Source organism: Euprymna scolopes, chromosome 5 (genome assembly GCF_053919585.1).
Source record: "Euprymna scolopes isolate OS-2025 chromosome 5, ASM5391958v1, whole genome shotgun sequence".
In the NCBI taxonomy this organism is placed as follows: Eukaryota; Metazoa; Mollusca; class Cephalopoda; order Sepiida; family Sepiolidae; genus Euprymna; species Euprymna scolopes.
Window position 1 is genome coordinate 58997407 of NC_136486.1, and position 27500 is coordinate 59024906.

The 27500-nt window shown below is 33.2% G+C and overlaps 1 protein-coding gene and 1 pseudogene across 1 annotated transcript in view; one reads left to right on the forward strand and one right to left on the reverse strand.

Moving 5' to 3' along the window:
• Positions 1-27500, reverse strand: part of LOC145276810 (uncharacterized) — a 468903-nt gene that overhangs the window by 317584 nt on the left and 123819 nt on the right. The window lies entirely within an intron of this gene.
• On the forward strand, positions 16904-17040 carry LOC145277286 (U2 spliceosomal RNA; annotated as a pseudogene).

Here is a 27500-nt window from a genome sequence, read left to right on the forward strand (position 1 = left end):
CAAAAACAAAACACACGTCACCGTAACAGAATCCGATTAAGTCAGTCAAATTTGATGTGTTAACGGAGGTCATTAGCTGGACTTGAGCCCAAAAATTTTTATGTGTATATATGTTTGCCGCATTTACAGCGTATTAACCATTCTTTTCGATATTTAAAAAAAAATCGCTGAAGAAAAGTCATGAAGCCACTTGATATAAGGGACTAAAAAGCAAATTAACGTAAAAAAAAAACTAGATAAGTGATTGATAGATTCCGACTCAGGAAACAGCAATTCTTTCTCCTATGTCAGAAACACCATCCACAGAATGTAAGGACTGCATGATAAAATAAGGAAAGCGAGTGTTAAGTAAACTCATGGTCCACTTTCTACTTCCCTCAATTTACTGATGAGTTACGAGTTAACCCCGATTGTACCGTAGTCTTATCTATGCTTTCTTCCCACTTACATATACTTTCCCTAGCGTGCGTTTCAGAGCCAAATTATCTCCCTTTTTCGCGACGGCAGAAGACGCTTCGACCCGTCACGTAAAAAGGAAAGCACAAGAAAATCTACTCGCTTCCAGTCTCTCTTCTGATGAAAAACGTAGATTCCATGAACAAAGCTTCTTTCTTAAAAGGCCACGTCTGTGGAACTCTCTTCTGTTTGCATGTTTCCCACTTGACTACAACTTGGATGTCTTCAAGTCCAACATAAACAAATTCCTGATAAACCGCCCCCTTAAGTAAGACACTTTATCAAATCTCCATTACTAACGATTAACGGGATATTATCATATTGATTACTGTACACGCAATAACCCCTATCCTCGAGTGGCTTCCGGGCCTTGATAAGTGGTAACTACCATGTAAAAACAAACACACACACACAACCGTATCAATCATACCAGTTATTATAGGTGCTACAGGGCTTATGAAGAAGAACCTGAAGTCCTACCTAACTAATATTCCTGGTGAACCAAGTGCAAAAGAGATCCAGACAATTGTACTTAAGGGAACAGTGAGGATTCTAAAAAAAAAAACTCTCAGTTGATTTCAATAAAAAGCAGGGCAATGTTGGCAGCTGGTTTGGCTGCCTCATACCCAGCATTACAATCTTCAAAGAAAGAAAATGAAAAAAAAAAAAATCAGACTTTATCATAGACAGTTTTACGAACACAATCTTAAAACGAACAATGTCAGGTGCGCGAGGAATAAATGCCTTTTTTATGCATTATAGTTTCACGTATTGTTTCTTTGTTTCATTTGTAAATGTTTGTATGCTGTAAAATAGAACCCCGGGATACGGTGGCACCGGGGTACGTTTAAAAAAAAAAGGTTATGATGTTTTTCCGGACCCTGGTTACGATATTTGCCCCACCTGACGGTGTTATTAATAATGTTATTTGGTTATATACATGTTTATTATATAGTATACTATATTTTGTTACTAATTTTTAATATGTACTGTATAAAATTCTGCTTAGGCCCCGCCATACGGCGATTTCACCTCACGATCCCAACCCTAACCCCGGAACGGATTAATACCGTTTCCTGCAGTTCTACTGACCATGTTTAACACGTTGCCTAACTGTTAACTAGCTTCCTCATTATATCCATCCTCTTTGAAAGTTTTACGGCATATCAACCCCATTTCTCTTTTTTTTTATATAGTAATGTGCCACGACATGATCTAACATAAAAGTTAATCTCGATCGTAATATTAACCTTTCCTCAATTGGATGTTCATTCCCTCTCTAATTTACTAAATCTAAAACTAGCAGTCACTCAAAACTGTACTCATATTCGGATAAATAAATATGTATTGTGGTGATATATGAATAATTGGTCTGGGCTTACTGTAATGTGCGATTACTTTTAAATAAATCAGCATGTCAGTTTTTATAGAAGCTTTTGAAGTACTTGTGACCAGAAAAGTTAAGTCCGTGTGTTGTTTTAATAGTGAGATTTTCAAATGTCCTTTTCAGGATGAAATCTCGTGACTGTGGGAAATGAACAGGGGGATGTTTTTCCCTCTATCTACGCGTTGTTAATATTTTATTAAAATCTTTAAAAAAAAATATCTTGGGATATGTCGGCTTTCTAAAATTACCAACTTCCGCTCCATCATCTAGCATGCTTTGAATCGATCTGTTACGCCATACCATTTGAAAAGGGAATTTTTCCGAAATTAATAACAGACATAACAAGTAAGACATTTTACCAATACAACTGAATAAATATATGCATATATAAAATATATGTATGTATTTATTGATTTGTAAATCGCCACTTGTTCTCGTCTTCTCTTACCAACAACGACTATATTTCATTCCTCGCATTGTGACAGCCTTCTAAATCTCTACTATATATATATATATATATATATATATATATATATATATATATATATATATATATATATATATCTTTGGTAGTACAGTTTCATAGAGCTGAATAGCTACGACTCAAATAACACCCTGTATGCAACCTTTCTTAAAATCTGTATCTTCATGTTTGTAATTATTTAAAATTGTGTCGATGATAATATTTGAATGTATACCAGTTGCGAATTTAAGTTCAAAACTGAAGACTTCAATTTTGATGCTTGAGAGTTCTTTACTGGTAAGATTTTCTATTAGATCCGGGCGTCCTATGCTTCTCCAGTCGCTGTTTGAGATTAATTTTGTAAATTTATTCTCCGGTTTGAAAATATGGCGGGTGTTGAATCTTTGAACTGATTTGTTTATATTTGTGAAAGATTTGTGTATCGTTGTAGATCTATTGCTAATGTTCAGGCTTCATGGAATAAATAGGAACATTGCAGCGAATAATATCTTATATATATATATATATATATATATATATATATATATATATATATATATATATATATAGTCCTGATCAAAATCATAAGAGCACTTAAGAAAGTAAGCGTTTACGCATATTATCGAATTTTTAATCAAATAAATGGTTGAAACCATTGCCAAAAGGGAAAATATGATGAAAAAAAAAATGAAATCTGCTTCATTCGAAACCTTAACCCTGATCTAATAATATTTTTTAAAAAACAAACATTTTCACCTGGTCAAAATGATAAGACCACTTTAATAAAATCGGCTAGTTATGAAAAAATGAATACGAAAAGCTTTCTATGTTACTAAAAGCAACTTTTTAATGGATAAAACATCTTGCTAAATTATAAATGGCAAAAGGGAAACAATTATCAGAGTTTGAGAGAGGAAGGATCTTTGAGCTTAATAGGGGGTGGACTCTCCCATAGATCCATTGCAAACAAAGTGAATCGTAGCAAAACGGTCATCACAAATTTTTAAAGAAATTCAGGTTAATATGGGCACAAAAAGAGTCCAAGTCAACCAAAAATAAATAAATAAATAAATAAAAATAAAAATGACCCCATCACTGGATCGCCGTATCAGAAGAAGTAAAAAAAACTCCAGTATGAGCTCAAGTCGATTGAAAAGCCAAACAGCAGCAGAATGTAGTCCTAAAACCATCAGAAGGCATATGAAAATGAAGGGTTTCACTCATTTAAAGCGACTGCAGAAACCACGTCTTCTTGAACAGCTCTTAAATATGCCGCCAAATACCAGACTTGGGATGAAGAGAAGTGGGAAAATGTAATTTTCTCCGATGAGAAAAAGTTTAATCTAGATGGTCCAGATGGATTTCAACACTATTGGTATGATAAAAATTTGCCCAAAGAGACTTTTTCAACTCGGCATAGTGGAGGAGGGTCTTTAATGATCTGGGGTGCTTTCTCGTCAGCTGAGACCCTAAAGTTGCAAGTAGTGAAAGGCCGGCAAACATCATTGAAGTACATTTCAATGCTTGAAAATGCTTCTATCAGGACTGAAGGTCCACGTCTTTGTGGAAGAAATTGGATTTTCCAGCAAGACAACGCTGTGATACACACTTCTCGACAAGCACGAGAATACTTTTCTTCAAATAATATAGAATTGTTAGATCATCCAGCATGTTCTCCAGACCTCAATTCCATTGAAAATCTTTGGAGATGGATGGCAAAAGAAGTGTTCAAGGATGGAACCCAGTATGATTCGATAAAGGAACTTTCTGATTCAGTTTTTAGTACGTGGGATAAAATTCCTTCACAACTGATAAAAACTTAGTCGCACGCATGCCGAAGAGAATTTTTGAAGTAATTCTTAATAATAGAGGCTATACTAAATACTGAGACCATTTTTAGTAATTTATAATTGGCTTTTGTTAGATAAATTATCAGTGGTCTTATCATTTTGACCAGGTGAAAATGTTTGTTTTTTAAAAAATAATTATTAGATCATGGTTAAGGTTTCGAATGAAGCAGATTTCATTTTTTTTTCATCATATTTTCCCTTTTGGCAGTGCTCGATGCCTTCTCAGATAAATCTCAATAGTAACTAAAATATTACATATTTCTTTAGTATGCCATTATCATGATTTCCCGCGCTCATGCAATCCTCAGATGCCATCATGTACGAATTTGTTTTGCCTGTTTTACGGCATTCGACCCCAAATTCATGACGATTAGACAATTTAGTTACGAAAATGTCTGCGTTTAGAAAACATTTCAAGTTTTTAAGAAATTTTTTTTATCTTTTACTGATGTGTCGTTATTTATCAAGGCTCGAGGTCACTCGAGAATAAGGCTTTAAAACATCGTCATTTAGACGATGATCGCCACCACGAGAGGATCGCTAACACTTAGTAGAAGGGACAGAAGTTGTCTAAGAGGAATTAATTATTCAAGAGGACAGCTCAACAAGTACTTACTTATTGAGCTGTTGAATATACCAGGTGAACCAAGTGCAAACCGACAAAATATCACTTTTCTTCTTCCATTGAAGTCTTAATCTATATTATATTTCTCTTAATCTATCTGTCTGTTTGTGTGTCTATCCGTTCCACTTTTTCTCGGAAATTACTAGACTGATCCGGCTGAAATTTTTGTATGGATCTTTTCGGTGATAAGGTACAGCTAACTAAGTATTATAGTATTCGTTCGATGCTCAGTTAGGGATTAATAAAGATTAGTATTTAAGTTCTACTTTTCATGAAAATTACTGGCCGATCTGGTTGACATTTTGCACGGATCTCTGTTATGTTAAGGTGGGTCGAACTACGTATTATGGTATTCGTTCAATGCACTAGGTATAAATAGTGATTACAGTTTAATGCAAAAATGAGGATAAATTTAACCATATTCAACTGTTAATTTAGCATAAAGCACTCGTTCTAAGTCAACGGGCCATAACTTTTGCTTGTTTTTAACAGGCTAAAAAGTTTAGTCAATACATTATCTATTAAGCTGACTCAACCAACATGTAGTTATGCAGAGAACGAAAAAAAAAACATTCATAATATTTCTCGCTATCTGATTTCATAATTTGAACTAGGCAGGTCATTGTAACCATTGGTAACTAAGCAGCAACCAATCAAACGTCGGAAACAAACAAAAGGAGGAGACAACTTAGTAGACAATATAGATGGCTGTGTGTATTCTCCATTGTATTTAGTTGTTTTATTTTTTATATGGTTTATTGCAATGATTTATTTTTAATCTAATTCAATGGCTTATTCTCTACACTTTAATTTTTCTAAATTTATAGTTTCATAGCAGAGAATGAAAACATATTTATATCTGGTTTGTTTAAGAGAAAATCTGAATGCTTGAGTGAGAATATGTTCCAGTTGTCAGTGTTGTGATGTGCTATTTTAGACAGTCGTGAATATAAGAAACCTGAAGTGCAATTAGCCGAAATATATGTTTTGTTATCAGCAGACACTCACCAGACACCCAGGCGTTGAGAGATAAGTAATAAAAGTTATACGTTACTTGATTATGTCATCAGAACAATAAGAGAAAGTAAAAGGTGAAAATTAAGAAAGAAAGAAAAAAAGAAACCTCTTTAGGCCATGATATTTCGGAGTTAAATGCTTCTCATCAGAAGAGGAGCCGGCCCAGGATTATAGAAAATGCAAATATAGTTAAAAACTGGTTTAAAGACATTTAGCTATGAAATAAGAATGAAGTATTAAAATAATATGGTGAAAAATAAGAAAAAAAAGTAAGAAAAAAATAAGAAAGAAATATTAAAAGTGTGTAAATAAACATGAGCATAAATCGGAAAGCTAGTATATTATTCCTTCATTCTCATTTTTTATATAAGAATCACCACTTATCAAGGCCCATAGGCCACTCGAGGATAAGAGTATGTCCAATGATGGAGTACTGCTGCGATATCTGGGCAGGAGCTGTTAAAACAGCCTATCCTGCCTTGACAGAGTACAAAATAGACTTCGTAGCCTAGTGGAGGATGCCCTTTTCTCTTCCCACAGAAGGGACGTTGCGAGCCTGTCGTTGTTTTATCATTATTTCCATGGGAAGTGCTCGTCTGAGCTTCAATTTCTGGTCCCTCTCGCCAATCTTTCACGAAAAACACCCGTCTAGCTGAAACCACTGTCAGTAATTTCTCCCACTCTTTATCTGTGCCTAAATCAAAACGTAGATTCCATGAACAAAGTTTCTTTCTTAGAAGTGCACGCCTGTGGAACTCTCTTCCGTTTGGCTGTTTCCCACCTGACTACAACCTGGATGTCTTCAAGTCCAACATAAACAAGTTCCTGATGAACCTCCCCCCTTAAGTAAGACACTTTATCAAATCTCCATTACTAGCGATTACTAAGATATTGTCCCATTGATTACTGTACACGCAATAACTCTTATCCCCGAGTGGTCTTCGGGCCTTGATAAGTGGTGACTTCCTTGTAAAAAAATGAGTGAAAGAGTGTACAATAGTCAATGAGACAATATCTTAGTGATCCTTAGTAGTGGAAATTTGGTAAATTGGATTACTTAAGGGAAACGGCTCATCAAGAACTTGTTTATGTTGGACTTGAAGACGACCATACTGTAGTCAGCTGGAAAGCAGGCAAAGAGAAGAGAGTTCGACAGGGGTGCAGTTCTAAAAAAAGAAGCTTTGTTCATGGAATCTACGTTTTGGTTTAGGCACAGATAAAAAGGGTACTACTGCAGTTTTTTTTATTTCATATATAAACGTTTTTAAGCCTATTTTTATCTATATTTGCATTTTGTATAATTCTAACCGTTCTCCTGTTCAAATGAGAAACATTGCCATGGCCTAAAAGGCTTTCTTGTTTTCTTGATTTCCCCTGTTCCTTTTCATTATTTTTCTGATATCTATAAATATAATATATAATAAAGTTATATACAATTTTTATTCCTCATCTTTCATTTAATATATTCGTTTGCTCCTCTTAATCGTGTTGAGCTTTCTTATCGTGATAAGTTTTGCTTTATTAAAGATATATTCTTTGATAAAATAATTGTCTTAGAACACACACACACACGCACACACACACACACACACACACACACACACACACACACACACACACACACACACACACACAAAACAAAACAAAAAAAAACGCGCGCACACACATACACAGACATATATTATAATATAAACTCAAATCGTCTTGCTTGGGCGATGAAACCGTTAATCCGGTTCTGGTTTACGAGTTCTTATTTAAAAAATTCAGTGCATGCCTAAATAGCGTAAATAAATAAAAACAAAACCATAAAACCCTTTTTTTTTAAATCGACAATTTACGGATCTTCTTTCTTATTTTATCTATTTTTAACAGATTTATACATCTTATTTTTCTATACGAATATAAATAACACCGAAAATTATTTTTTAACTATTGGTTTGCGTTACAAATAAAAAAATCGTTCCACTTAAATGTTTTACGTTTTTCATTTAAAAAAAAAATAAAATACACGAATAATTCTTTCATAATTTGCCGGTGAATGTTGAAACTAAAATACAAAGTAAAGATTATAGTCATGTATTACAAAAATAGAATAGAGAAAAAGTTATATTAACTTGCATCTCCACGAGTGCAAAAGTCGGATTGTGCCATTAAAGATGTGTGAAAAAAATTTTTTTTTTAATTTAAAATATGCAAATAAAAACAAAACTGCAAATTGCTTTTATTTATTTTTTTACATTGGCATTTACAAATTGTTCCTTTTCGTATTTCATTTTTCCTTACATTTCGCTTACAATTTAAATATTTTAAGGTATTTTATATATTCTGTAAATGACAGTTTAAAGACGTTAAAATTACTCGTATATATAAAAATACTCCTATCAGTTAGCCTAGTCGTTGAAATTGTATTAATTAAAAGAAACTACTAAGCTTTCAATACACAGTAACATCTAACTTGTTTTCAGAAATAGAACATGACAAAAAATCGTGCAATAAGTACATGTTACTAAAGGCAAAAAAGGCTACACCTCATAGTTAAATGGTTGGTTAAAAAAACACCTCAGAGTAAAATGGTTGGTTAAGAAAACACCTCAGAGTAAAATGGTTGGTTTAGAAAACACCTCATAGTAAAATGGTTGGTTAAGAAAACACCTCATAGTACAATGGTTGGTTAAGAAAACACCACATAGTTAAATGGTTGGTTAAGAAAACACCTCATAGTTAAATGGTTAGTTAAGAAAAAACATCTCATAGTTAAATGGTTGGTTAAGAAAACACCTCATAGTTAAATGGTTGGTTAAGAAAAAACATCTCATAGTTAAATGGTTGGTTAAGAAAACACCTCATAGTTAAATGGTTGGTTAAAAAAAACACCTCATAGTTAAATGGTTGGTTAAAAAAATACCTCATAGTTAAATGGTTGGTTAAGAAAAAAAAACATCTCATAGTTAAATGGTTGGTTAAGAAAAAAAGATCTCATAGCTAAATGGTTGGTTAAGAAAAAAAAACATCTCATAGTTAAATTGTTGGTTAAAAAACATCTCATAGTTAAATGGTTGGTTAAGAAAAAACATCTCATAGTTAAATGGTTGGTTAAGAAAAAAAAACATCTCATAGTTAAATGGTTGGTTAAGAAAAAAACATCTCATAGTTAAATGGTTGGTTATAAAAACATCTCATAGTTAAATGGTTGGTTAAGAAAAAAACATCTCATAGTTAAATGGTTGGTTAAGAAAAAAACCCATCTCATAGTTAAATGGTTGGTTAAGAAAAAAAGATCTCATAGTTAAATGGTTGGTTAAGAAAAAACATCTCATAGTTAAATGGTTGGTTAAAAAACATCTCATAGTTAAATGGTTGGTTAAGAAAAAACATCTCATAGTTAAATGGTTGGTTAAAAAACATCTCATAGTTAAATGGTTGGTTAAAAAAAGATCTCATAGTTAAATGGTTGGTTAAGAAAAACATCTCATAGTTAAATGGTTGGTTAAAAAACACCTCATAGTTAAATGGTTGGTTAAGAAAAAAAAACATCTCATAGTTAAATGGTTTGTTAAGAAAAAAAAACATCTCATAGTTAAATGGTTGGTTAAGAAAAAAAAGATCTCATAGTTAAATGGTTGGTTAAAAAAAGATCTCATAGTTAAATGGTTGGTTAAGAAAAAACATCTCATAGTTAAATGGTTGGTTAAAAAACACCTCATAGTTAAATGGTTGGTTAAGAAAAAAAAACATCTCATAGTTAAATGGTTGGTTAAGAAAAAAAAGATCTCATAGTTAAATGGTTGGTTAAGAAAAAACATCTCATAGTTAAATTGTTGGTTAAAAAAACACCTCATAGTTAAATTGTTGGTTAAGAAAAAAAACATCTCATAGTTAAATGGTTGGTTAAGAAAAAAAAGATCTCATAGTTAAATGGTTGGTTAAGAAAAAAACATCTCATAGTTAAATTGTTGGTTAAGAAAAAACATCTCATAGTAAAATGGTTGGTTAAGAAAAAAAAGATCTCATAGTTAAATGGTTGGTTAAGAAAAAAAAAGATCTCATAGTTAAATGGTTGGTTAAGAAAAAAAACACCTCATAGTTAAATGGTTGGTTAAGAAAAAAACATCTCATAGTTAAATGGTTGGTTAAGAAAAAAAAACATCTCATAGTTAAATGGTTTGTTAAGAAAAAAAAATCTCATAGTTAAATGGTTGGTTAAAGAAACACTTCATAGCTAAATGGTTGGTTAAGAAAAAACATCTCATAGTTAAATAGTTGGTTTAAAAAAACACCTCATAGTTAAATGGTTGGTTAAGAAAAAAAACATCTCATAGTTAAATGGTTGGTTAAGAAAAAAACCCATCTCATAGTTAAATGGTTGGTTAAGAAAAAAACCCATCTCATAGTTAAATGGTTGGTTAAGAAAAAACATCTCATAGTTAAATGGTTGGTTAAGAAAAAACATCTCATAGTTAAATGGGTGGTTAAGAAAAAAACCCATCTCATAGTTAAATGGTTGGTTAAGAAAAAAACATCTCATAGTTAAATGGTTGGTTAAGAAAAAAACATCTCATAGTTAAATGGTTGGTTAAAAAAAAAAACGAAGAAATTAAGACCATTGAACGGGTAAATCTGATTTCAGTCTTCTCTAATTTTAATTTTAAAAGCGAATTTAACTGAAACCAAACGCAAAAGCAGTAACTTTTTTACGTATTTGCATTATTATTATTATTTTTTAAAAGATTTAAACTGTTTGTAAGTCATATTTATTGTTTAGTATCCATAATTGGCAGCTTAAAGATGTTAAAATTACTTGCAAATGTTTAATTTTTTTGTAAGATTATGCAAACAGTAGATTTTTTAGCCTATTAGAAACGAGCAAAACTTTTGATGAATTTAGATTTATACCATAATTGTGGTTTTGTAGTAACTGAAGAAATCTATCTATATTTTATTTCATTTTAATATACTTTCACACGAATGTTTCTGTTATGTTACAAAAATATATATTCCATTTACGTAATTAAATATTTTCTTTCTGTCATGAGTATCACGTTTATACTATAATTCTGTATACTCACTATTTTATAGCTAGCTATAACATAACATATACTGACCCAGCATGTCACGGGTAGTCTAGTATATTTATATATATTTGTGTGTGTGCAATTTATATTCAGTTCCTAACGAGCCAAACGATAGCATCAAGTAATCCTCTTTTAACTTTACAGCCATTTCAAGTTGAGAAACTATACAATTAGGTTCTGAATTTGAAATGAAACGGCTGTGAAATTAAAATAAAAGGATTGCTTGACCCTGTTGTTGGTCCGGTCGAAATCGGACTTAATTAATTTTTGTTTGAAAGACACTAATTTGATAATTCCAAATGTTTTAGTATTCTTGGATCTGGACAGTGTAAAATCTATCAATCCAATCGTATGAAAGGTTGCCTTAATAAGATTTTGTGCAATATATATATATATATATATATATATATATATATATATATATATATACATGCATATATATACATATATATATATACATACAATATATATATACATACATATATATATATATATATATATATATATAAATTTAAAGGAGATTAGAATAATAGTCTAAAGAGCTAAGTGTATTTTAATGTAATAGTGAAATTACTAGTTTAATTAAAATACAGGAAATGCTCGTTGTAATTTAGATATATAATAAGCTCGATAGTTAAATGTCCTAGAGCTAATTCAATATTAAGTAATGTGATTTATAATTTAAAAGTTTTAAAATTTTTAAAATTTAAAAATCAAAATTTAATTAAATTAAAAATCAGTTTCATAAGAAGGAACAACAACAAAGTCAATTATCTGTACGATCGTTTCGGAAATCCGTGCTTTTTATTTGTGGTATACATGAAGTCACGTAGAATAATTATACATAGTTTTTTTGGTAAGCACGGTCTCCTCATCAGCAAATTTAGGAGGATTTCTATTGAATTGAAAGGACACCAAAAATAAACCTAGCATTAAAAGTAAGGCAGATGAATCTGAAAAATTGAAGTAAAAGGTTTGGATATAAAATTTATAAGAAAATTAATAAGGAAATTGGTATAGGTTAGAGATAGAAATGAGTAGAAAAAATATATATATTTTTGAATTTACATAATAAATTTGATTTAAAATATATATATATATATATATAATTACCTTTTGGTTTTCATTTTTTTGAAATCAGGAACTGTATTTAAAGTAGTCATTTAGATGTTTGCTATAGCTTTTTATTTTATTGAATGATGAATTTTAAAAGGGCGACGCTCGTGCAGTAAATTGTTTCCGTTAGCGTATTTTGATTTAGAGACGCCACAGTTAATATCTATAGAGAGAGAGTTTTTTTTTTTTTTTTTTTTTTTCCAAGTTTTTAAGGGGAGATAATTGTCATGGCTTTATTTATTATTTGATTTACGAGTCTAAGGGCGGTAATTGGTTTAACTTAATTTATATATATATATATATATATATATATAAATGAAACAATGTATCTTTGCCAAATCATACAAAATACATTTCTGTTGCACTGAATGTTACGACCAGAGCAGTTTCCACCTTGTTTTGGCTGGAAGAGTTCCAATGTTTTTATTATTGTATTTATTTGCTTTCCCACCAAAGCAAATTAGGCACAAGCCGTTTTTTAATGTGGGGGAAAACCAGCTCGCCTAAAAGTATGGTAAAAGAGAGCCCCCTGGTTGTGACCAAAAATAATAATCGTACCAGTATAGAGGGTTTCCCCTCCATTGACTGGTACAAATTATCTTAAGTGCATCATCTGCAGAACAGAGTATTTATTTGCCCCCCCCCCCACCGAGCAAATTAGGCACAAGGCCGATTTTTAATGTGAGGAGTGAAGAGAAAATGGGACCCAGCACCCTGGGGAGTAGGGGAGCTGGATAGTGACAATTGGTATGAAGGGTTTCCTCTACATTGACCAAGGTCTTATATGTGGGTTTTCCCCCACATATGGTCTTTGCTTGCAGTATCTGCCGGAACAAATACTACACTTTGAGGTATTTATTTGCTCCCCCACTGAGCAAATTAGGCACAAGGCCGTTTTTTAATGTGGAGAGAGAGGGGGGGGAGGGAAAAGCGGACCAGCTCTCAATGGGTGGGAAATGGGAGCTGGATAGTGACAATTGGTATGAAGGGTTGCCCCTACATTGACCAAGGTCTTATATGTGGGGTTGCCCCCACATATGGTCTTTGCTTGTGGTATCTGCCGGAACAGATGGTATTTATTTGCTCCCCCACTGAGCAAATTAGGCACAAGGCCGTTTTTAATGTGAGGTAAAAACCAGCTCCCCTAAAAGGGGTCACTCTGGTTACCAAAAATAATAATTGTCCCAGTATAGAGGGTTTCCCCTCCATTGACTGGTACAAATTATCTTAAGTGCAGCATCTGCCGGAACAGATACTACACCTTGATCCCGGCCCAAAGGCCAAGAATAACACATTATTGTGTATAGCAATAAGACTCTTGTCTATGTTAAGCTCAAATCAAACGTCATTTTCATATCTTTTGCTTTTACTATCGCTTTCTTATTCTCTGTTCGCTTTCTCGTTTCTTTTGTTTTTTATTTCGTTTTTCTTTTGTTCAGTGGGTCTTTTCAATCTTCCCCCTTCCTCTCTCTCACACATGTATGTATGTATATATCAGATTCGTGCAAAAATAATGCAGTTTTTGCCGTATATAGATCTGATAAAAACGACATTAGTTTTGCACCAACCTAATATTAGTGATTGGAGCGATTATAATATCTTTCCCGATTCTGACATAATTATCGATTCTTTTCTAAATTTCTGCATCCGATACTTTTTTTTTTTTTTTTAAATTTCTAAATATTTTAACTATAAAGTTTAATTTTTCTAAATATTTTAACTATAAAGTTTAATTTTCCTAAATATTTTAACTATAAAGTTTAACATTTCTAAATATTTAACTATAAAGTTTAATTTTTCAAGAACACTTAACTATGAAGTTAAACATTTCTAAATATTTTAACTATAAAGTTTTATTTTTCTAAATAACTTAACTATGATGTTAAACATTTCTAAATATTTCTAAAAGTTTAATTTTTCTAAATAATTTAGCTATAAATTTTAACATTCAAATATTTAACTGAAAAGTTGTTTTAGTTTTGTTTCTTTTCTCATTTCTCGGATAACCATAAACCAATTAAATTTGTTCATACACTTTCTCAAACGTAAACATACGCTTGTAGGGAGAATGATCTAGAGATTTTAGTTTTACTGATATTTTAAAATCTATCTATCTATCTATCTATCTATCTATCTATCTATCTATTATGTAAAAGTAACTTTATGTGTATGTGTGTGTGTGTGTGTGTGTGTGAGAGTTCGTTCCCTATGGACTTCTAAACTTCTGGGCCAATTTTTCTAAAATTTCAATCGAATGTACTTTATGTGTCTGGCAGAGTTCTTACGTAGGTTTTGTAATGGGAATGCGTACGATAAGTGTCGACAATTGATAATCGAAAAAAAAAATCCAATTAAAGAAGGGAGTCCGATTTTGACGAAAGTTTTTTTTTATACAGCCACACATCACAAGTGCATTCAAAAAGTTTTATCACAGCACAAGCAGAAAAGGCCTAGCTTATAACATCGAATAAGACCGGGACGCGTTTGAAATGAATGTTGCTTTTTAGAGAACAATTGAACCATGATACTTGACGTTTGTACATTTAACTTTAATTCAAGTGATTATGACAAAAATAATTTAATCAAATTAACGGTTGGTTCTTTGATAAAATAGAGGCGCGTTTGAAATGAAAGCTTTTGTTTAGAGCACAATTGAGCCATGATATTTGACTTTTGCATTTTAAACTTTAAGTGAAGCCATTACTCAGAGATAATTTTATAAAACTAACTGTAGATTCTCTATAGTGCAATGTAGACTACAATAACCTTAATTAGAGCGGGCAATCAATCGATTTGATTTTACAAAAAAAATGGGGGATTTCACCGATTTTAATGGCAATAAAAGTATGAGGGGTGGAACATTTGTTGATACTCATTAATTCCCGAACAACTTCGGATCTCCCTGCTAGTCAATAAATATTTACCATTTTATCATTAGTACTAGCAATAAAGAATTAAATTTTAAAAGTTATCTCCCCTGAATTATATAGGAAACATGCAAAAATTAGTATTATTTGGACAATGCTGGACGATTCACAGCGTGTCGGCCAATATAATCTATGATCTTCTTTAGGTGTATCTTGACAACTCGGGAATATTTCTGTCGAACCCAGGAATTTGCACGAAATTTCAAATTGAAGCCTTTATTTATTATGTTCTCGTTCTGTCAGTCATAACCAGGTAGAAATCTTCAGTAATTCACAATTGTATTCTGAGTAGTATTCGCAGTGTACCAGAAGAATGTCACATGCAACTGAATTTTACCTAGTAATGCTACACGTCCTTGCAAATATACAGAAACGAAAATTACTCTTTAATTTTCATGCATTAAAAGACTCGTACATTCGTCATACAAAAATCAAAACTTGGTCGTTTTTTGTTGGTTAGGTTTTGAAGACAGCTGATATGTCTAGCTGGATATCAGTTTTAATCGTTGTCAAGCTGTGGACATTATTTTGCCAGACTTGTTTCTATGGCAGTTGAGACGGGATTTACACAGAGAGCATGGTATTTTCGCCAATGACTGCAGTCATTCTTGCTCCACATAGTTCTCAGACAATACAAAATAAGTTGTTGTGAAACATTCTCTATGTGTTTACCCTGGCAATTCATGCTTGCTTTGATTATGTGTACGGAATTTTAATGTGGTCGCTTACGTTAGGAGTTACATTGTTAATTTGCACCTACTTTGTATGTATCACTATGTTCCTCTTACATCTGTTGATATATTTCTTCTTTTTCCTATAACAGCACAAACATTTCCTTGTAAAGATTGTTAGTCGTTAATGACTGGAACTTGATGGGTAAGTAAGGCATAACCCAAAGTTTATTTGTATCAACTATTGTGAGATAGCTATTTAATGGTTGACATTTTTTGGAGGGGTTAGGGAGTGCCCTATAATAGGGTTCAATCTGTTAGATTACGCCCGAAGACGTTTTAAAAACGGTTTGGCAAACTACACATGACGAGCAAAGGTGAAGAAGATGTTAATCTTTATGGAATCAGACCAGAACAACAAACACAGTGAAAGCATTGGCTAATATGAAGGTTAAAGGACTTGGCACACATACTTTGCAGAGACAATTGAATCAGCAATACAAAGTATTGACATTATTCGCTTGTAGGAAACCATTAATCTGGAAAGGGAGAAAGAAATGGATATTGGTTTTGAACGGCACAAAGAGTGAAGAGGCGGGGTGGGGGTAAATAGAAAGATTCTGCTCGTTCTGTTATTTTATTTATTACTTACAGGTAATTGTGTTTCAGATTAAATTACGATTCCACGGGTGGCATTTTTTGAGGGGGGGGAGAGGAGGATAGATATTCACATTTAGTATAATAATAGCAGGCCGCTCGGCGTTGCCCGATCGCAAAATTAGCATAAATATTATATTTTAGTTTATGCAGAATTCTTACATATTATAAACAGAAATGCCGGAAGTATTAAACGTAACGTTAAATTCCTTAAAAAAAAATGAGGTAAGAAAATACGGGAAGAAACTGAGACATGTGAATGCGAGTAATATATTTTTAGTCGCGTGCAAGCGACTCTATAAGTCACTCAGTCGGTCGGTCGGCCGGTCGGCCGGTCGGTATGTCGGTCTGTCCGTAACACTTTTGTGCTTGGCCTTTTTGGTTAAGATCAAAAGTCTGTTGTTAATAGATGCTGTTCTTAGCTCTTTAAGCTTGGCCAAGATCAAAGTGTAGTAACTGTTCCTGCAGATACTGCAAGCAAAGACCATATGTGGGGGCACCACCACATATAAGACCTTGGTCAATGTAGGAGCAACCCTTCATACCAATTGTCACTATTCAGCTCCCCTACTCCCGGGGAGTTGGTCCCCATTTCCCCTTCACTCCTCACATTAAAAATCGGCCTTGTGCCTAATTTGCTCGGTGGGGGAGCAAATAAATGCAGCTTTTCTTGGCCTTTTAGCCAAGATCAAAGTGTAGTATCTGTTTTTACAACATGCTGTACGTATGTTTGTAACTTTGTGATATAAAGTGGGGGATCACTTTTCTGTATTAATTTAATGTAAAATGATCACCCACTTTACAACCAGTCAGTCACAGAGCCATTCAAGTCATTCTCCAGATCATTCATGTTGTTTTTGAAGGATTCCAGTTATTGTTTAAGCATTCAAGTCAGTATTAAGATCATTCAATTCATCCTTAAGTTCATTAAAGTCATTCTAAGTCATTTACTTTTTATTTATTTAAGTCATTTCAGCCCATTTTTCGGTCATTTTAGTTTATCTTTAAGAATTTCACGTCAATCCTACATTCGCGCATTCATTCATTACACGAGAGCACGCGACTAATGGCTATTAGCCTTGTTTTTTTCCAAACAGTTCATTTCTTGTAAGTAAAAAAAAAAAATGCTTGAGATGAGATCGAAACCAAAACCTAAAAATAGTGAGTCAAGTACAATAACCATTAGACTAACTTGACACGACTTTGAAAAGTGGGTTCCAACCTACTAATTCTTAACATAAGTAATCTGTCATGTGAACGATTCATGCATGCGTATTCGTGGAAGAGTTGAAAAACAGATAAAACATCCAATGACCCTCACGTACCAATTTTTTAATTCTGACCCCTTAGCAGCTTCTTTTCCGGATGAAAACAGATTGAAAAGGTTTCCACTAGTCTGAATACCCTATCTACCTAATTTCAATCTGTAGATAACAAATTCGTTGAGTATATAGGTTGAGAAGTGTCCTCACGCACACCCACACACATTCTCACTTTTATTGATGTATAGATAATTGTATCCTTACTTGTTTATTTGTTCACAATTTAGTTAATATATACAAAGGGTACACTGTTTCACAAACAGATTTTAATATTGAAAACGGGCTCTTACATCCTTTGATTCCGGCATGATTTCTATATATATATATATATATATATATATATATATAGAACTATATATATATATATATATATATATATATACTATTTATTCAAAAGGAATCAGCACCCAAGAGGTTATCTCATTTGCATACGACCTATGAAATTGTCTTCCGTTTTCCTGCTTTCCAGCTGACTACAATATGGTTGTCTTCAAGACTAACGTAAACAAGTTTTTGATGAGCCGTGCCATATAAGGTAACAAATTTACCGAATTTCCATTACTAACGATTACTATATTGTCCAATTTCTACTGCGCGCTCTTTAACCCTTATCCTCGAGTGGCCTCTTGGCCTTGATAAGTGGTGGTGCCTATGTAAAAAAAAATACGACCTATTTTAAAACTTGGCTCTAAATTTTTTAATGAAAATTAGTAATAGAATTGTTTTAAATATTCTGTTTAGAAATATACAAATTTGTTTATTTAATTTATTTTTTGTTTAATTTACATTTAATTTACTTCATATTAAATTATTTGTATAACCAACATCAGCTGCGTTTAAAAACGGAAGTAAATTGTCATCTAACTTATGAGTAGGGCTATGATAAGAGAATATTCTTTTCATTATTTTGACTCTCCGGTATATATCAGTTAATATCATATCTGTTTTTTTTTTATATAGAGTGATGTGGTTCTCGATAGATAAAGTGTATCTGTGTCGGATATATACTCGAGAGTCAAAACAATGATAAGAATATTCTCTTGTCATAGCCCTACTTATGAGTTATTTCCCTTTAAGCTTTAGGATTTTTATTTCCCCGTTTGTATTTAATATATGAAGACGATTATGTTTTATCCTGCCCAAAATTCAATAGATGGTTAACTTTCAAGAAAATCGTGACAGCTTAGGAGAATATTTGGTATATCTTAAATAGCATGTGACTAAAATCTCCACCAGGCAATATTTTTAGTGTAATAATAATAATAATAATAATAATAATAATAATAATAATAATAATACGACGACGACGACGACGACGACCACCACCACCACCACCACCACCACCACCTAGCAACGTCAGATATGTAGAACTTGTTGTATTATAAATACTACACGGTAATTTTTCTCCGAAAGGCATTTTACTGTTTTTGTTTAAGTTTTTAATATTTATTTATTTTATTTTATTTACTTTTTCTCAAGAAGGTTCGACACAAGGTCAAGTGTGGGTTCGATGAAAGTGTTTGTAGTGAACAAACTTGTCACACCACGGCTTTTAGTCCGTGTCGTTAACCCCTTAGTCACTGTCATGGTGTAAAATTTACTTTTTATTACCTCAAACAATGTATATTGCCACTAATGCGTAAGGTACTACTGTGATAGTTGTCAGATTTATACCTGGCCAACCTTCGTGAGGAGCTGGACAACAAGACACTTGTTCACATTCTAGGAAAAAGCCTTTGTTCATGGAATCTGCATTTAGATTTAGGCACGGATAGAGATTGAGGGAAAGCGTTTCTAGCAGGACTAGAATCAATTGATTAAAAAAAAAAAAAAACTGTTCAGAATACTAACGTTGATCCAAGAGATTAGCGGTCATCAAGTATTGATTATAAAGATCAACTATTTCTTTATTATTAATGGAAGTCCTACATCAGATCCATTGCCAGAATCATTGGAAAAATGGTAGGATCATTCTATCGCTCCAGAAAGCATCTCGCTCCTGGCGCTATCCTCTGTCGATACAAAGATCAAATATGACCCAAAAATGGTGTACTCTTGCAACATTTGGGGCGGAGCTCCTAAGAATACTCTCTCCTGCCTTGACAGGGTCCAAAATCATCTTTGGAATTTAGTGAACGAGGACCTTTTCGCCTCCCTACTATTTCTCTTACAGAAAAGACGTTGCGAGTCTATCGTTGCTCTGTTTTTACTTTGACAGCAGTTGCTTGGCTGAGCTCCAATCCATGGTTTTCCCTATAAAACGTTTGTAACAAGTACTCGTTTAGCTAAAACAACCGTCAATAATTTTGCTTACTCTCTAGCTGAGCCTAAACCTAGGCCCTACTCAAATTCCACCATTACTGATCACCACTGAGTTGTTTCACCAGCTACCTAACACTTATTAATCCTTATCCATGAGTAGCCTCACGGCCTTGATAATTGGTGAATTTGAAATAAAAATATCTATTATCAAAAAGAATGGTTTTATGCTTGTGTACCAGCAATTTCTCCCTACAGTCACATAATTATAAAAATCACCCTTTTATTCCTAATTATGGAAGTTCCTAATCTAATTTATAAAATTCGGTATGTCTGTGTGTCTCTCTCCATTTTTTTAAAAAGTGCATCTCCTCCGAGATGTAACGTGATAGAGCGGTGTGAGATGGGTAATATGATTGCATTTTTTGTGGACCGTTCTTTTCTGAGTTTTTTAGCCGGTAAAAATAGTTGCTAAGCGGTAAAAATTGAAAAAAATGCAACTTGGTGAGCGAAAGTCGACTAAACGTGTTATTTGTATGCATGCGCAAATATATACATTTATAAGTTAAGATTGGTTCATTTTAAACTATTTTTTTTTATCCATCTAACGATAGGTTAAACTATAACAACGAAGGCTAGAGTGCTACATATTTTGATTTCGATTCTGACTGATGGCATCCAAGTCATTTTGCTTTTTACTTTTGAAATTACTACTATATATTGGGTACAATATAATATATAATAATCAATAAAAAAATTGATCTATAATAATAAATACGAAATCTGCATAAATTAAAATATATTTAAGCGTATTTTACGGCCGGGCAATGCGGACAACAAACTACTGTGATCTATGTATTAAAGGTAGTCTGTATTTCGAATCCTTGTTGTTAATGGCTTTGATTCTACAAAATTAATGTTTACTTTTGGTTTCTTGTTTTCTTTCTTTTTTTTTTGTGTAAGAATAGTCAATGTTCTTAACAACAGAAATTGTTTTGTATTTAATGTAATTCGAAAATATAATTTATCTTCCTCTAAAGATTTTTAAAAATTGAGACACCCTCTAAAATAATGACCTAAATAGCAACATCAGTTTATATAAGAAAATGGAGGAAGATAGAGAGATAGATAGATAGATAGAGAGAGAGAGAGAGAGAGAGAGAGAGAGAGAGAGAGAGAGAGACAGCCAGACTGACAGAGACAGAGAAAGAGAAATAGAGAGACATACAGACAGAGAAAGAGAGACAGAAAGACAGACAGACAGATTGAGACAAAGAGAGAGAGAGAGAGAGAGAGAGAGAGAGAGAGAGAGAGAGAGAGAGAGAGAGAGAGAGAGAGATGGAGAGAAGTAAAAAGAAATAATAACGCCACAATGATGAAATAGCCATATGGGCTAATCGCTTAGCACACTGTTCTTAAAGCCAGAGTCTGTGAGTTTGAACTTAAACTGAGGCATAATTAGTTTTATCATGAAATGAAGTATCTTTCTTAGAACTCTCTTTGGTTTGCCTGCTTTCCAGTTGACTACAATTTGATTGTCTTCAAGTCAAACGTAAACAAGTTCTTGATTAACCGTAGCCCTAAGTAATCCAATTTACAAAATTTCTACTACTTATGATTACTACGCTATAATCTCATTGACTACTGTACACCCATTAACCCTTATCCTCGTGTGGCCTCCTGGCCTTGATAAGTGGTAACTCCTATGTAAAAAAAACAAAAAAACTTAGACATTTCACATTGCAATAGTAATCAGATTGTTTGGTTTTACTTTTTTCCGTAATCTACATCATTTACGGAAATTAGAACCTGATTAATGCTAGGTAGCCATGCTATAGGTGTGTCAGAAACTAACATTACGAATGCGTGAAATATATTGAATAATTCGACCCCCTGTCTTTCCAAGCTTATAACTACTCGAAAAAAAAATTTCTTTCAATTAAAGGAGCAAGGACCAAGGTTTCATTAAAAAAAAAAAAAATAAAAAAAATAAAAATAAAAAAAACAACGTGGTTAAAAAAAGGTTTTAAACTGCAGGTAATTTTCTAAAAAACAATACTTTTTTGTTTTAAATTTGAATATATTATTTATTGATCTTTTATCTTAAATTTGTGATATATAAAACTTTAGTGCGTAAATTAATTATTTACTTTTTAATAGACATTTCAAAATGGGGGGGCATGAATTAATTCGACCCCCTGTCTTTCCAAGCTTATAACTACTCGAAAAATGTAATTCAAACCCTAACTTTTTTCAATTAAAGGATCAAGGACCAAGGTCTCAATAAAACAACAACAAAAACAACAATAACAACAACTTGGTTAAAAACAAATGTTTTAAACTTCGGACTTTGCAGGTAAATTTCTAAAAAACACTAATTTTTTGGTTTTAAATTTGAATATATTATTTATTTATCTTTAATCTTCAATTTTTGATATATGAAACTTTGTTGCGTAAATTAATTATTTACTTTTTAATAGACTTTTCTAAATGGAGGGTGTGAATTAAAAAAAAAACGTTTGTCTAAAATATTATATTCGGTTTATTTGAAATAGCATTGACCCTGAAAATATCGTAAAAATTGAATCAATAGAAAAATGTTGATAGATTTTTAATTTAAGTTTAAAAATTTAAAAATACTTAGCTCGTAAAATTCAATTGATTTTATTACTGTTTTTTTAAAGAATAAACACATAATATTTCTATTACTTTTTATACAACTTTAATAGTTTATTTCGGAAGTATAATCCATAAAGAAAATAAACAAACCACTTTTAAAAGAGAAATAAGTCAGTTTTTTTAAAAATATTTTATTCGCAGTTTCGTGTCAGGGGTGTCAAAAATTCCCCCCAAATTCTGATACACTTAGCCATGTTATTAGCATATAATCTTGTACTTTCTTCCAACTCTTCCAAACACTATCCAAGTTTAATAATACTAAACCAGCAGTAAAACAATTATTGTTGTATACTGTTCATTGTATACGGTTACTTGAACAGAAATTGCTATTTTACTCACAACCGAGGAAGAGCGGTATCAAAGCCAAAGCAATCCCCCACCCCCAAACAAACATGAGGGAGGCAGTAGTGGGAATCTTTATTGACACAAACATATGAACACTAAGTAGGTTCCCTATTATAAGTGACCCCCATGGAGCCCCACCTCCAATATAACCCGTACCCCCTTCCCAAGGTGAGGGTTATCGTGGCAAGTCCTGTAGCTCAATATCAAGCGGTGTGAGTATGCATAGGGTTCTCATTTATAATCGATACTCCTAGGGTCCTCACCCCGTTGGTGGGGGTGAGTGGTGTAACCCATCACCCCCTACCCCATGGTTGGTTATCCTGCTATATTTGGTGTAAATTAAACAGTATGAGCATGCACAGGGTTTCCTGTTATAAGTCATCTTAACCCTGGGGCCCCAGCCCTGTTGGTGGGGGTGAGCAGTGTAACCCATTCCCATGACCAATGATAGGTTATCCTGTCAAATTTGGTAGCTGTACGTGAAACGGTGTGAGCATGTATAGGGTTTTCCCACTGGGACTCCGCCCCCATTTTTTTTTTTTGGGGGGGGGGGGTGATTTATCAGACTCATTTTTTCTCCTTGATACTTCTATCATTGTTTATGGCCAGTTTATTATAATAGTAAACCATATAGGAGCCTAATCGTGTACAGTCAGACACATACACAACACAGGCGTTGAGTTTTATATTATTATTATTATTATTATTATTATTATTATTATTATTATTATTATTATTATTTTTATTATCATTATTATTATTATTATTTTTATTATTATTATTTTTATTATTATTATTATTATCATTATTATTATTATCATCATCATCATCATCATTATTATTATTGTTGTTGTTATTGTTATTATTATTATTGTTATTATTGTTATAATAATAATAATAATAATAATAATAATAATAAGAAGAAGAAGAAGAAGAAGGAACTGATTTGCCTTGTCACCGCTTCCGGTAGCGCTCCACAGAAAAGTAGGAAGAACGTTAGCTGACTATTATTATTATTGGCTCACATGGAGCTTTCACACAAGTCAACAAACGATCTGATTGGAAACCTGTGGTGTTCTCTGGAAGCTGAGTGACAACAAGTCTCCTCAGACGTCCAGCCCTCTCCACCTACTTCGATAGCATTTGCAAATGAATTTGCATCATCGCAACAGCCGCTTACCATTGATTTCTCGCTTGTAGTGGCCATTGGTTTATACTGGAATTTGAGTGGCACTCAGCCTCCCCAAGGTTCCAGTTCTCTTTGCGCTTGTCCAGCCGAGGTCTGGTTGGCGCTCGCTCCTCGGTCTTTCAGTCCTTATTGACCCTTCTCGGTCCTTTGGTATCTTTTTTTTTGGGGGGGGGGGATCGCTGATGAAACAATGGGGGGAATGCATGATGGGGGGGGGGTGTAGAACTTGTAAATATGCAGTTTCGGTGTTCTTCATTCCCTGTAATGATTATTCGTTATATTGGTTTGTATTATTCTCCGCATTGAAGGGTTTTCCTTAATATTTCAGTCGTTTTCATTATTATTATTATTATTATTATTATTATTATTATTGCTAACTTTTCTGATTCAAACGATTTTCATACTTGATTTTGAAACTGATGACTCGATTTCATGAGAGAAATTTCTTTTCGTGAAATAGAAAGATTAGAAAAAAATCGAATGTAAGTTTCTTACCGATCAGAAAATACAAATTTATAGGCACTCACCTGAAAAAGAAGAAAAAGAAGATATTTAAAAATTGTACAAGAAGATATATTATAATTAGACATACACTGTACTGTAAATATCATAGCTTAAAAAACTTTTTTAAATTTATTTTTATTTTTATTTTTTTTTACCCCAAACTAGGTCGTAACGGGCTACTATATGGGACAGATTTGCAAGAACACTATGTACGATGTTGGGCTGAGAGATGTCTGTTTACATTACATTTGAACTTCTGCTTGTCAGTACAATCAGGAAAGCAAGGTCCTGGGAGGGAATTTCAAAGTCTAGCAGTTCGAGGCTTCATGGAATCTAAGGATCTCAATAATAAAGGGGTTGGATTTTGCTGCATGTCAGATTTGTCGGTAGCATTTTATCGAAGGGGCCGATGCTAGTGTCTTGAATTCGTCCAAAAGAACTTGTAAAACAGGCACAAGGATGTTACATTTCGGCGATGGTACAGAGGTTGGGGTTTGGCTGACAGTGCAGAACCTAATAGGTTGGCGACTATGTTTTAAACCCTATCTAGGAGCGTGAGATTAGTAGAAGACGCACCCAGTTCAGATGTGACAATATTCCATGCATGGGCGAATAGCGGCTTTGTAGAGATACAGGATACTTTCAGATGGGAGTGACCTTTTAGTACGACAGTGAACTCATATTCCTCGCAGCAGCCTTGGCGATTACTGGAATGTATTTGTTCTAATTTACTGATGAGAATGTTTGAGAAGAGTACAAATAGTACGTATATAATTAACAAAGATTCGTTACATATCATGTTGCTACTGAATTCGAATAAAAGAAAAATGCTGAGACGTGTATTCCACTTTTATATATATATATATATATATAATTATAAAACTCAAATGATCTTGTAACGAGTGATGTAACCCACTTTCCGGTTTACGACATCCGGTTGCGCATGCGCACATAAACATTAACCCATAACAACGTAAATAAATAAACACAAATCGCTTTTTTTTGCAGATTTTGACGCACTGAAGCATTAACGTTATTATCTTGGCGCACTGAAATATTAACGTTATTATTTCGAAATTATTATTTAACATGGGAAGAGTGGGAGTGTTTTGCAACTATTCTTTATTACAACCATACTGTCACTATTTTCTTACAACTAAACAACTTTAACCCATTGACAAACATAAGAACAATTGTAGTAAAGCCAAGATTACTACTACTACTACTACTACTACTACTACTACTACTACTACTACTACTACTCTCTATCCGTCCCTTTTTCTTCCTTCCTTCTTTTTTTTAGTTTTTGTTTACATTTCTAGATACAAAATAGTTGTGTGAGAACGGTGAATTTGTTGACACATTTACTAATCCGTTTCAATATTAGTTTTATTTTATTTTATTTATTTAGGTTTTATTTTTTTGCTTCAGGTTTTATTAATTATTTCTTTTTAGGTTTTAAGTTTCTATAAGTTGGTTGAAGGATTCCAATATGGGGTTTTCATTCTTATATTTCTATTCGGTGGGTTCATATGCGTTTTTGCTGCTAAATGACTTTCGTCGGCGTTCGATTCGTAGGAAAATCATTTTTAATTTTCGATTTTTGAGCGATTATTCGGAAAATAGGTAACTTTACACGAATAGGGAGGATATTTTTTTTCATGTTTGAGTGATCCGTCCGTGATTTTTCATTTTAATATACTTTCATAGAAATGTTTCTGTTATGTCAAAAAAACCCTATTTTCTTTACGTCACAAGTGTCACGCTCATACATGAATTGCATAGGTAATATAACATACTGACCCAACGGGTCACGGGTAGTCTAGTATATATATATATATATATATATATATATATATATATATATATATATATATATATATATATATATGGTTCAAAACGGCAATTGAAGCACATGTTCTCATGTGGACATTTTATAGCAAGCCCCACTCTCCCCAATGGTTTATTTCGACTTGCGTAACTGCCATTGCTCAAAGGCAGCATGCATACCGCAGATTTAACCGACATAAGTCCAGTTCCAACAGACAGAAGTATATAGAAGCTAGAAGTAACGTTAAGACAGAAATAGCGACAACTAAGAGAGAATTTACTGAAACCACTAAAAAACGCATCGAAGTAGAAAAATTAGGAACTCGTGACTTCTGGAAAATTTACAACAGTGTAGTAAATAATGGGCAATCAACAATTCCTCCACTAACCAAAAATCACGAGGTTGTTTGCTCAGCAACCGAGAAGGCTAATATGCTTGCCAGTCGGTTTGCCTCAAACTCCACACTGGACCGTCCAACCACCCCCTACCTGACTTTCCTTTGCGGACAAGCGCCACGCTAGACGATCTAAAAATCACCCTGCTCAGGTGCATGCTATCATAAAAACCTTGACACTTCAAAAGCATGTGGACCCAATCTCACCCCAGCTGTGCTATTAAAAAAGTGCTCAGCCGAAGTAGCTCCAGTTCTCTCCAAACTCTACAACAAATGCCTTAATGAATCATGCTTTCTGGGCTGTTGGAAAACTGCTTCTGTGATACCAGTATTCAAGAATTCTGGCGAAAGAACTGACCCATCAAATTATCGCCCCATTAGTCTCCTCCCACTTTTCGCCAAAATATTTGAGACCATAATTAATCATGCTCTAGTCCATCACCTTACAGATGCTAAACTTCTAACTGACCAACAATATGGATTTAGACAAGCCCGTTCCACAGCAGACATCCTCACTGTAATCTCTGGAGGGCAAAGCGGTAGCTCTAGATATATCTAAGGCTTTTGTCAGGATATGGCATTGAGGGTCTCCTCAGGAAAATTAGATCATACGGTATGACTGGAAAAATACTTAACATAATTAAATCCTTCTTAGGTAAGAGAAAAGTCCAGGTTGTCCTCGACGGGCGTACATCTAAACAATATGATATAAATGCAGGAGTGTCTCAAGGGTCTA